General features: G+C 39.0%; 1 long non-coding RNA gene across 1 annotated transcript in view; it reads left to right on the top strand.

The window, feature by feature from the left end:
* LOC118651541 overlaps positions 1 to 10,493 on the top strand; it is an 81,050-nt gene extending 70,557 nt beyond the window's left edge. The window contains exon 5 of the long non-coding RNA XR_004966293.1: positions 10,372 to 10,493. This is a non-coding gene — a long non-coding RNA (uncharacterized LOC118651541). The remainder of the gene's footprint in view (positions 1 to 10,371) is intronic.
* The last annotated feature ends 2,981 nt before the right edge of the window (positions 10,494 to 13,474 follow it).

Here is a 13,474-nt window from a genome sequence, read left to right on the forward strand (position 1 = left end):
TGTATGCGTGCATATAAGCCTAACCAATGGACACAAACACCAGGGAGGTGAGGGCATGTGCTGGGGGGTGGAGGTCGCTGGGGAGTGTTCAATGGGGGGAACACTATATGTAATACTTGAAACAATAAAGAATTTTTTAAAAAAATGAAAAGACACAAGTCTTCCTCTCCACAATATCTACAAAAGCCTTCAGAGATTCAAGACTATTGCCCTATGAATTGTCAGCACCAGAGAAAATGTATAAAGAAAGAAAAAAATTGTATGTTAGGCCAGCAGTAGGATGAACAGAAATTATCTGAGGGGAGAAAAAGCATAATTAAATACAATTTAAATCACAATTTAAATTTATCTTACAGGGTCTATTTTTTTTTTCTTTCAGAAAATGCCAGTGCATTTAGCATTATGTAAACATTGTGTGTCATTGATTTGTTTGTTTGTTCATTCATTTTCTATTTCAGACATGGAATGATTTTGTTTAAAATATTTTAAAAAAAACACACAAAACTGTTCAAATGTGGACCACTGAACATTTTATTACAAAATCACTAAAACCGTATCATTAACTGTGCTTGTTACTCAGTGATTGAGTGAAGCAGCACTTTAAAACATCTAAAACATCCAGAAAACTAAATTCATGACCTCAAAAAAAGCAATAATTGTTTTGCAAATTAAAATCCTTTATCCCCACTCCAGCCAGTAACTTAATCTTCCGGCTGTAAATGTGGTGTGCAATGCCAATAACCGGAAGGAGGAATCACGCATCATTTTTCCTTGGTGCAGCAAAATATCTCCAGTTGACAGTTATTAATTTCTAGTCAAATTATCCTGGAATAGGGTCAGAGAGAACTAATGGTTTTATTTTACATCCCAAGAAGTGTTGGGTTTCAGTATTAAGGATACAGCACTTTGTAAAGAGAGCTGCCTGGGAAACCAGGAGACCTATAGATCCTCCCCCAACATATTACTCAGATTATGAAGTGTATTAACCCTCCTCCACTTCGCAGGCACTTTCCCACAAAGTATATTAAAATGATCAAAATTGGTCATTTATTCTTGACCTGCACTGAGGGAAATGTATAAAGATTTAACTTATCTAAAAATACAAACATCTGGTTATATATGAGTGACCAAGGATTTAAAAAGCTGTTATTGTTTTCACTCACTCTTCAAATTTGTCTTTGATTTTGGAATTTAGCCTAGTAAATATGCCATAAATATGCACAAAGAAGTAAAAGAGATTATGAGAGTATTAGTTATATAAAGGGTTTTTTTACCCTTAGTTTCCAGTTAGGTGGTCCGTGTAATGTGAGTTATATCATGATAAAATTAATTGCTTTATTCAACTCACATGTAATCCTTTTAACTGGCTCAAAGAAATTTAAACAAATTGAATTTTATGGTATTGCATACAAATAATGTCCAACAATCCTGTTTTGGACTTTACAAAGTTGTGCTGCCCATCCAGGTACATCATTCAGGCAAGGATAAGGAACATGTTGGAATTTAATAGTTGCAGGTGTGATATACCCAACAGCCTGGCAAATAAAAAGATCTAGATTCACATCTAGTATCCATGTTCCACCTCTGTTACTGGGGCCTTGGGCAAGTCACTGCCTCTCTTTGAACCTCAGTACTGTCTCTTCAAAAATTCATTGAAAATGATACCGATTAATTAGGAAACAGCAACAAATATATTGTGAGTTTAAGAGAAATGTCTAGGAAAGTGCCTTTGCTAACTTTAGTGTACCCTAAAGATATTATGTTACTTTGAACAGCTTTACTGAGATATCACTCATATACCATATAATTCACCCATTTCCAGGATACAATTCAATGTTTTTATTATATTCATAGGATTGTGTAACCATCACCACAGTCTAATTTGAAAATATCTTTGTCTCCCCTAAAAGTTACCCATAGCCATTGACAGTCACCCTCAACGTCCCTGACTCTTTCCATCCCGATATCTAGGCAACCAAAAATCTGGTTGCTCTTTCTATATATATTTGTCTATTCCAGACATTTCATAATAATGGAGTCATATAATATTTAATGCTTTGTGACTGGTTTCTTTCATTTAGCATAATTTTTATAAGATTTATTCATATTATAGCATGTATCAGTACCTGACTTCTTTTTATTACCAAATAATGTCCTATTATACAGATATACTACATTTTATTTACCCATTTATCAGCTACTGAACATTTGGGTTGTTTACATTTTTGGCTATTATGAATAATATAATGTTTCTATGAACATTCATATACAAGTGGATGTGTGTTTTAATTTCTTGTGGTAAATAACTAAGAGTGTAGCTGCTGGATTCTATAAATCTGTCTTTAACATTCTGAGGAACTGCCAAACTATTTTTCAAAACAAGATTTAACATAATACATTCACCAGCAATGTATAGAAATATCAATTTACATTTTCGCCAACACTTATTATTGTTTACTAGAGGCCCGATGCATGAAATTCATGCACTGGAGCGGGGAGGGTGTCCTTCCATCCAGCCTTCACCCTCTCCAATCTAGGACCCCTCGGGGGATGTCCGACTGCTGGTTTAGAGGGATCAGGCCTAAACCAGCAGTCAGACATCCCTCTCACAATCTGCGACTGCTGGCTCCCAACTACTCACCTGCCTGATTGACCCTAACCACTCCCCTGCCAGCCTGATTGATGCCTAACTTCTCCCCTGCCAGCCCGATCGCCCCCAACTGCCCTCCCCTGCAGGCCTGGTCCTCCCCAACTACCCTCCCCTGCAGGCCTGGTCCCCCTCAACTTCCCTCCCCTGCAGGCCTGGTCACCCCTAACTCACTCCCCTGCTGACCTGGTCCCCCCCAACTACCCTTCCCTGTCGGCCTGGTTGCCCCTAACTGCCCTCCCTCCCCTGCTGGCCTGGTTGCCCCTAACTGCCCTCCCCTGCCAGTCATTTTGTGGCTGCTATCTTGTGCCCACATGGGGGTGGCCATCTTGTGTGGGGGTGTGACAGTCAATTTGTATATTACCTCTTTATTATATAGGATTTTAAAAAATAATCCTAGTGGGTTTGAAGTAGTATGACATTGTGGTTTTGATTTGCATTTTCCTATTGATTAATAAATTGAATATCTTTCATGTGCTTATTGATTATTTGTATAGCTTCTTGGGAGAAATGGGCTTATTTGCTGTTTTGTTGAATTGTAAGAGATCTTTATATAGAGCTACAGGTCCCTATCAAATATATGATTTACTAATATTTCCTTCCATTATATGGGCTTTTTGCTTACTTACTGTTATCTCTTGACCTACAATGTTTTAATTTTGATGAAGTTCAATTCATCTATTTTTTTTTTCTTTTATTGCTTTTGGTATTGTACTAAAAAGGTTTTGCTGAGACTAGCTCATAAATATTTACTCCTAAGTCTTCTAAGAGTTATATAGTTTTTGATCTTATATTTAGATCTATGATCCATTTTGATTATATTTGTTTAGAGTATGAGGTAGGGGTCTGACTGCATTGTTTTGTCAACTTAATATGTCCAATGCAATACATATTCATTAGAAAAAAATCCAAAAATATATACAAAAAAAAGAAATAAAGTGAACAAACAAAAAAATCCTACAATCCTATTTATTTTAGAATAACTACTTTTATCATCCTGGTTTATATGCTTCCAAAAATCTCATTAATTTTTAATGGGATCACATAATTCACATAGTTTTTAGGCAACTTTTTTCCTTTGATAATTGTAAACTTATTTACATATCAGTTTTTTTAACTTGACTTTTCTTAACTTCAAGTTTCCCAGCTGTATAATAACAAATAGTTGTGATGATAAAATGAAATAATGGTATAAAGCCATTTTTAAGACTTTATTAATAGAGTAAATTAGTTTTGTTTTTATTATTGTTCTTTTTATTGAAATGGATTTTTCAAATATTCTGTAAGAACCCTTATCATGTTACATTATCAAATTAGCAATTTTTAAAATGCCTACGTCCCCTGAAGTCTTCAAGAGTAGCTGTCTATATTTTTAGGTCCCCAAAGCCTGGCACAGTTCCTGGCCCATATCAGTGCTCAATAATTGTTGGAATTAATGTTTACTACTAATATCTGTAAATATTTTTTAGAAGTGGCCTACTGTTATTCTTTTATCAAGTTAATATTATTAAATATTTGATAATATAGGTTTAAAATTATTATATCTCCCTGATAGATTGACCCTTTTATCATTATAAAATGCCTCTATCTCTAGTAACATTTTTTGCTTTAAAGACTACTTTGTCTAATATTAGCATACCCATTTCACTCTCTCATGGTTACTCTTTGCATTGTATATATTTTTTAATCTATTACATAACTAAGTCCCCTCAACCAGAACTGTGGAGCTATTCACCCTTATGGTATGCCTTTCTCCAGAGCAGAACCCCAGCAACACTGCATTGGAGCTGATAGTGGCAGCCTCTGGGCTTCTCTTCTTGTCACTCTTGATGGGCAACCTCTATCATATGAGAGAGTGTGGAGGAGTGGTTGAGTACCAATATTTGAAGCCTGCCACACCTGAGATAGAGTTTCCACCCTAAAATGGAGGCTGGCTATGTTCTGGGACTGCCCCCTGAGTTGGAGGGGAACTGCCCCCTTCTGAGCTCTAATCAATCTCTCAAGGAAGATTTCAGATGAGTGACAAGACAGCAGTGTTGAAGCAAAGTATACAAATTTATTAAGAATACATTAGGCATAAAGCATAAGTGGGCAACTCAGCTATTCTGAGTCCCAACCTGGTGGGGGTTCAAGTGTTTTGTATCTCTTTCCCCTATAGCTTTTAAAGCTTCCATGTGGATATTTTGGGTAGCAGACTAGGTACTGCAGTCTTATCCTACATTGTTGTGGCTTATCTCAGAATGTTTGTACATACATCTAGTCATCTTGTTTGGCAAGTCCTAAGGCAGCTGACTTCTTTGTTTAGTGTAGTGGTCGGCAAACTCATTAGTCAACAGAGCCAAATATCAACAGTACAACGATTGAAATTTCTTTTGAGAGCCAAATTTTTAAACTTAAACTATATAGGTAGGTACATTGTTATTAGTTAATTAAGGTACTCCTAAGCTGGCCTTTGCTAAAAACGTCCTCAATCTGATTGAGGTACATTCCCTGAGGGCGACCCCTTCCAACTCTCCCATCCTCATCTCATGCGTGAATCGCGGGTGCCTCCCCCGAGCTGCTTATCCCAAGGCTCGCCTGCACCGCGTCTCCCATCACCCAACCGACAGACACGCCCCACTTCTTCTAATGCCACTTCTTCAAAATAGACTCGCCCAGGCTGAAAACCGACTTCTGCACATGGGCCATGAAGTTCAATCGCACTGTACGTGCACGCCCACATGTGGTATTTTGTGGAAGAGCCACACTCAAGGGGCCAAAGAGCCGCATGTGACTCGAGAGCCGCGGTTTGCCGACCACTGGTTTAGTGGATGAGATAAAACTCCCCTTTTGTCCCTTTTCCCCCCTTTCCTGCCCTAACATCCCCCAAGTAATACCACCTAAATGCTTTGGGGGTTTTGTTGTTTGTCCCCCAGATTTTATCTGTCTTTGGGTTTAGCTGGCACAAATGGCATTAATTGGGCCTTGGCTCTCTGTTTTCCCATGCCAAGGTGATTTAAGCTATGTATTCTCTGGTTAGGGAGGAAAGGTATAAACCGTTTGCTCTCAAGTATCCTTGGTTGGGGAAGATAAGGTCTTGTGTTTCACAAGCTGGCTGCAAGCTACCCAACGGCTTGGCCTTGCTTAATTTTCTTGTTTCAGTATCCCCATTCCACTTGCTCAGAAATTTTCCTAGCTTCTTACTCTCCTGCCATAGATGGAGTAAAGGGCAATCTGGTCCTCTTGGAATTGCCTGCCTAGAATAGAGCTGGGGCTAGTGGGGAGGGAAGGATAACAAATGCTGGCAGCCTGCCCCTTCTGGGATAAAACTGTAGCTTCAGACTGGGAGCTGGGGAGCTGGGGAGCTGGGGAGCTGGGGAGCTGGGGAGCTGGGGAGAAAGGGAGCTCCCATCTCCTTGGCCATACCTGCCCAGATTAAAGAACACCAGGTAGAATTTTATAACATGAGAATGGTGACAGAACAAGTAGTGACTGAAACACCAGCCTCCCCTAAATCTACCAAGATTTAGTAGATTTTCTTGAATGTATGCTTCTCCATTTGTTTTATACCCAGAGAACAATTTCCAGAGACTTTAAATAAATTTTTTATAATTTTCATCAGTTCAATTGTTGCATAGGGTCCACTTATCTCCTTACTTGCCATCCCCTTTATTATGATATTTTTGCATTACTGAAATTTCTAACACTGGAAACTTTCGAGACAAAAGCATTATAGACTCAGAAACAACCCCTTTGAAGATTTCAAAATTCTTGTTTATAAGGCAGAAGTTGAAAAAAAAGAAAAGGCCTAAGGGTGATGATGCCTTCAGGCAGGTGCCAAAAGAAAAGTGAAGTCTTTAAGAATAACAATAAGAGTTTCAGATTGTGCTGATAATGTACTCAGGACAGTGATGATTGCAAGTTGACCAGGGGGTAGGGCTACTCTCAGATCTGTTTCTGAGGAGGACCTGCAAGTTCACTAGTAGTAAATAGCAGCCAAAAAGTTTGCTTTTTGTTTGTTTGTTTGTTTTTTTGTTTTATGGAACCCAGGTTAAAATAAAACCCAAGATCACTCAGTACTATGATATAACCAATAGATCTTGGTGCTTATCCTCTGCCTAGTCTCTGGGGAAAGGATAAGTTTTTAGAGGGAAGAGGAGGGGAAAATGGAGGAGAACAAGAAAGGAGGGTGCTGGGTTGGTAGGCAAAGCTGTCTCTGGAAGCAAGGAGTGGGAGAGTTCTTGTTTCTATAGTATTTATCTGACATTTAGTGTCCCCTTAAACTGGGAGGGGACAAATGCCATGGGGGTGGGGACTGCTAGACAGGTAGCACCAATGGATAAGCATCAATTATCTGGTCAGCCAGCTGCTAAGTTTCAGTGATGTTATTAATTTTAGAATAAAGCAGTACTTCCATTGACACTTTTTGTCCTACATAGATTATGGCTGGATTTAGGTATAGAATTGGCTTTCTAGGGCTTAAACAACAGAAGTATTGTTATGCCCAGAGTTCAGGGTCCCCAATAATCCACCACCAGGGAGCCTCTTCCGATGCAAAAGCAAGGAGTCTTTATTAATCAATCCTAGGATTGGCTCCCAGCCTCTGTCCAACGCAGCGGTAAGGCGAGAAACCGTGTCCCAGGAGAACAAAGGTTATAAAGGGCTAGTTATTTGGGTGGGCTTAGGGGGTGATGTGGGTTACAGAGATTGGTCATTTCGGTCAGGGTTTTTCATCAGGGTCTTACAGCACAAAGGTCAGGAAGTGACCAGCACATTCTGAGGCTTGGGCCGTCCCCCACTATAGCCTTATCAGGACCTTAGCTGCATTCCTGGAGCTTCATTGGTCCACTCAGGTGGTGGTTGGGGGACTTAGGTCAATACCGGCATTCTTGTGGTCACTCAGAAAAGGAGGGGGCTTGGGCTGAGGGCCCAGCCCTACAAGGCAAGATAGGGGAGAGGGAGGGGAGTATGTTTCTGCTTTGTCCTTTCAGTATATTCTCTCACAGTCTGGAAGCTGGAAGTCCAAGATCAAGGTGTTGGCAGGTTTAGTTTCTCCTGAGACCTCTCTCCTTGCTTGCAGATGGTCACTTCCTTACTATGTCTTCCAATAGCCTTTCCTCTGTGTGTAAGTAACCTGATATCTCATACTCTTCCTTTAAGGACACTGGTCATAGTGGATTAGGCTTGTACCCTTATGACCTCAATTAACTAATTACCTCTTTAAAGACCTCAAAATAGCCCTAACTGATTTGGCTCAGTGGATAGAGCATAGGCCTGCAGATTGGAGGGTCCCAGGTTTGATTCCAGTCAAGGGCATTACCTTGGTTGTTGGCACACCCCCAGTGGGAGGTGTGCAGGAGGCAGCTGATTGATGTTTCTAACTCTCTATTCCTCTCCCTTCCAATCTGTAAAAAGTCAATAAAATATATTTTTTTAAAAAATAAAGACCTCAAAATAGAGTCACATTGGGGGTTAGGATTTTCAGATATGAATCTGGAGACAATTCATTTCACAACAGGTATTATGTATACAAATGTCAGGAAAAGTTTGAATAACTTTAGAATGACAAAAAAGAGAGGAAAGAAATTGGGGTTCTGCCTAGCTCAACCTTTGGTTGTCTTTGACTAGCCTACTTAGAACTGCAAGGTGTAATGAAAAAGTTCCCTCTCAAAAGTTATGCAAATGATTCCTTTTTGTACAAAAGCAGGTAGCTTTTGTCCAAAAGAGAATATAAATATCTGTAAGTTAAATTATCCTTTAACTAACTGTAACATCTACTGGCCACCTCATAAATTAATGAGTTAAATAAAATATTTGACATACTCATTTTATAATTGTATGAAAATCATGATTTTACCTTTTAACAAATATGATCCTTTAACACTAATATTGAGGGTTATTTAGACAATATTATTACTGCTGTCCCAATTTTTCTGTCCTTCAGTGTGTTTTTCTTCCCTTTTCTAACTTTTCTTCTCTCTTCACTGAACTTAAACTCCACGGTTAGAAATGGAAATTAGCAGGTACACCGAACATTGATGATGGACAAGGAAACAACGAAGGCCACTATCAGAATTCTGTCATATTTCAATAAGGAGTCATGTTACTGAAGCTTTTCATGTCATAGACCAATGATACACACCCACACCCTACTCCAGTGATGGCGAAGTTATGACACGCGTGTCAGAGGTGACACACGAACTCATTTTCTTTGGTTGATTTTTCTTTGTTAAATGGCATTTAAATATATAAAATAAATATCAAAAATATAAATCTTTGTTTTACTATGGTTGCAAATATAAAAAAATTTCTATATGTGACATGGCACCAGAGTTAAGTTAGGGTTTTTCAAATGTCTGGCACGCTGAGCTCAAAAGGTTCGCCATCACTGCCCTACTCTATCAGAAAAAAAGGTACATATATATTTAAATTTATTTTGTAGAATTTAAAATCTTTGTTCTAGATCTTTCAAAGTTCCTGTTTAAGTATTAAAATTAAAAATTTATATAGTTAGCCCTGGCTAGCATTGCCCAGTGGTTAGAGTGTCAGCCCACGCACCAAAGAGTTGTGGGCTCAATTCCCAGTCAAGGGCAAGTACCTGGCTTGCAGGTTCGATACCCTGTCTCAGTTGGGGTGCATGTGGGAGGCAACCAATTAATGTGTCTCTCACATCAATGTTTCTCTCTCCCTTACCCCCTCCCTTCCACTCTATAAAAAAAAAAAAAATCAATGGAAAAAATATCCTTGGGTGAGGATTAACAAAAAAACACCCCCCCCAAAAAAAAAAAATTTAAATAGATAAGATAGTTTAATTAACTGGAAAAAGTTTAAAAAATATATTTAATTTGAAGTTATCATAAATTTCTCAACCAGTCTTAAATAATGACATAGTTTTTTTTTCTTTTTAAATCTTAAAAATGTCTATGCCTTGTCTTGAAACACTTTTTTTCTTGATTTCCTTAGCCAACAATTCAGTGATCATAAGCATTCAAGCAACATGAAGTATTTAATCAACACTTGCATAAATGCATCAAAAAGCACTGCGTAAGCAGAGATAACTTTCAGCAAATATGTACTATTCTTATAAGCCATTTGTTTGAAAGTGGGTTAGTTCCAGGATATAGTGTAAAATAGTTTTAACCTTATGTGACAGCAACTTACCTCCATCTCTTACCAAGGTGAACCTGTACCAAACATATTTAACATCACAAATGTTTGCTACATTTTTAATGTAGAATGAATCTTTAGGAAGAGAAATCAGATAGAGTAAATAACCTACTACATTAGATTATCCAAAGTCATCTTTACTCTTTTCCAACTGTACAAACAAATTAATTTGCTTTCTTGCCTTGGCATTTATGAATGCAAATTTAATCACCTAAATTTAGACTTCCTGGGAGACAATTTGAAACCACATTGTGAACATGACTTTCACATAAGGTTTGTTCCTTTTTCCTGAATTAGAAAGTGAAATTAAAAAAAAAAAAATCTATGCTGTATTAGACCCTAGGCAAAATCAACAGAGCTCTGCCATCTCCCGTTAAGTTGATTCGGGGCTCTGGGGAACCATGTCACCATCTGGGCTGGAGTGCATATGGTCAGAGGGAGGCCTGGGAGAGTGTCCTCAAAAAGACCCCAGCTGGCTGAGCAGCCACCTGTTACCAAGATGAGCGAGGGCACAATATATCGTATTCCTCATAATCCATCTGTTTCTAGTCTCTGAATATTCAATTCTGTCATGGCAGGGTACACCGACAACAGGAGAGGACTGGCTCAGAGAGGACAAGACTACAAATCCTGCTAAACAGAAGACATCTACAAGTTCCGCATGATGAGAGACAAGGAGGCTGGTTTGCAAAGGTCAAAGGAGGCAGAGGTAGCAAGCCTGGAGAAGCAGAAAGCCCAGGAGCTCAAAGAAGTCCTAAGAGCAGCACTGACGAGCTGTGTTGAAGACTCAAATGGCAGCTGAAAACAAGTGTCTCTGAATCCAGAGACGCTGATTGTGGTTCCAAAACAGATACTTTGAGATTAATTCAACTCCTGATTAAAGCAAACATATAGAATCTAGGATGGATTTATAGGCTCAATGGCAAATATAATAATTAGCAATAGCCAATACTTACATAGCATCTAATAAGTACTTGGCATAATTTAACCAACTCAGTCTTCACCATAACTCTGCGAGGCAGAAACTATTAGTATTCTCTATGTGGAGATGAGAGAAACTAGGTGCAGACGACCTGAGTAACTTGCCCAAGTCACCTAAGTGGTAGAGCTGGAGGTGAAGCCCAGCGGTCTGTAGCCTTCACCACTGCATGCCTCTCTCACTCCCTCTCAGCTCGCCGTCTTCATTTTTATTCTATATCCCCCTTTCCCCATTCCACCCCTTCACCCTGATTTTCCCTTCCTATACATCATGAATGTCAGCTTGGTCATTTATGGTGGAACCTGAGCCAATGATAGCCAATATGTGGGACTTACTCTGCTCCTCCTCCACCCAATTAGCTTGAGTTGAAATGAGGAAGATTTGACCTAGCCAGTTCGGCTGTGAGTAGAGTGTCAGCCCACAGGCTGAGGGGTCTTAGGTTCAAATCTGATCAAGGGCATGTACCTCAGTTGCAGGCTCAATCTCTGGTCCTGGTCAGGGCATGTAGGAGGCAATCAATCAATGTGTGTATCTCTCTCTGCCTCTACCCTTCCCTTCTACTTTCTCTAAAAATATCAATTGGAAAATATCCTCATGTGAGGATTACAAAAAATAAAGAAGAGAGAGAGGGAGAGAAAGAGAAAGAAAGAAAAAAAGAAAGAAAGGAAGGAAGGAAGGAAGGAAGGAAGGAAGGAAGGAAGGAAGGAAGGAAGGAAGGAAGGAAGGAAGGAAGAAGAATTCTTGCTTTTTGGCTGTAGAAGTTTGGCTTTTGAATGTCTGAACTGTGTGTGTGTGTGTGTGTGTGTGTGTGTGTGTGTGTGTGTGTGTGTGTGTAAAGGGCAGGAAGAAGGATCTAGAAGGTGGAAAACAGCTGAAGGTTGAAGGTGGAAGCTAGCAGAGTTGTGTTTAGGAGGAACTCGCTGAGACCTGTGGTTTATACAGGCTGAGGGGAGCCCATGTGATAAAATGTGGAACAGTTGGGGAAAGGGCAGCAGAAGGGACTGAGGCACTCAGCACAGCATCAGTAAGTGACAGTGGTGAGATGCCTCCTCCTGTGACTCGCAGGGAGCAGACATCAAAGAGACAAAAGCAAATTAATGGCTTTGTTCTTCAGGTCTCCTGAGAACTCCCCCAGAGATGCCTAGAAATAGACAGGGGAGATTTTGAAAGGCAGCAGGAGAAAGTTGAAACCCCACAGTCGTGCAGGTAAACAACACCAAGCAGCAAAATGCAGGTGTTTATGTCACCATGACCTCCTTGTTTGCAGAGGCTGGCGAGGCCTGGGGACATCTTAGCTGCTGCATTCGCAGGACTAGGAAAGAGCAAGAGCAATGCAATATAAACCAGCCCTTCAAGCATGTCGAGCACAGCCACCGACGCAATCTACTAAGAAAGGGCAACTCGACATTTTTTTCAGAATAGTTTATACTCTACAAGGCCTTCCCTCTTGAGGTTTTATTTTTATAATCATTTTTTAGAAATTGAATTTTAACCATATATTAAAGTGATTGTCCCTTTGTTACTGACTCTGTCTCACAGCGTGCAAATGTTTGTGCCTTTCTCCCACCAGCGCTGACATTTGGTGCTCAAACTTGTCCCTCTGGATGTGGTTCAATTCAAATCCTAAGAAAATTAACTGCTAGCTTTTAACTATCCCATTGAGCTTGGGCCTTCTCAGGTTGCCTAAAGTCAGATTCCAAGGACCAGGGGACATGAAGGGTAAAAATCAGAATAAACACTTTTGATCTAAGCTAATGTGACTGGACCATATGTAATAGCCCTGCAGTCCTTCTCCTATTTTCTATTTTGTACATATCTTTTTTGGTCATCAGATGTAGCAGAAAATTGTAGGGGGGGAAACAGCCTTTTAAAAATGCTCAAAAGGATGAAGTATGAGCAGATGTCCAAGAGAAAGATAAAATAACATTGCGAGTAAAATGCAGAGATTTATTGACACACTTTAGCAAGCTGTAATAGGAAATGTTGGGGACCTTAGAGTACAGCACTAAAAGAGAAAAGGTAAAAAGTCATATTTTTATCTCATTGTATTCAATAAATCATGTCATTCCACTCGCTTCCAAGAAGTTTGTTCACTTACTATAAATTGTACTTAGTTGTCAAGCCCTGTTCATTATACGCAAAATACTTTCTCCTACATTTTTTACTATACGTAGATAAGCATATTACATATAATAAGCATATAGGTATTAATAGATAGCATATCATACTTTATTTTAAAATAAAGCTATTAATATAACATATTCACTTCGTTTTTTAAATTTTCATTTGGAACAGTAATAGAATAACTACATGCATAAGTCAGTTATTCCATAAGAAAGCAATAATATTAAAACATAGTTCATGTAGTTCTATTTTAAAATATAGAGGATACGGTTGGTGTTAGAAAAAAAAAGGTCAACTCTTTCTATACATGCTGGCAGAATATCATTTACCTGGTAACATGAATTAAATTAGAAATTAAATTAGAAATTAAATTAGCACTGAGCACCAACTATGAATTTGGCACTTTGAGTATAGAAATCTAGAACTCAAGGAGGGCTCAAGTCAGAGATAAATATGACAATTTTCTTAATATACATACTATTTATTTATTTTACTTTTTATTATTGACAGTATTACATATGCCTCCCATTTCCTCCCCTCCACCCAGACTCCACCCCACCCCAGGCCTTCACCACATC

Source organism: Myotis myotis, unplaced genomic scaffold (assembly GCF_014108235.1).
Source record: "Myotis myotis isolate mMyoMyo1 unplaced genomic scaffold, mMyoMyo1.p scaffold_m19_p_3, whole genome shotgun sequence".
Lineage (NCBI taxonomy): Eukaryota > Metazoa > Chordata > Mammalia > Chiroptera > Vespertilionidae > Myotis > Myotis myotis.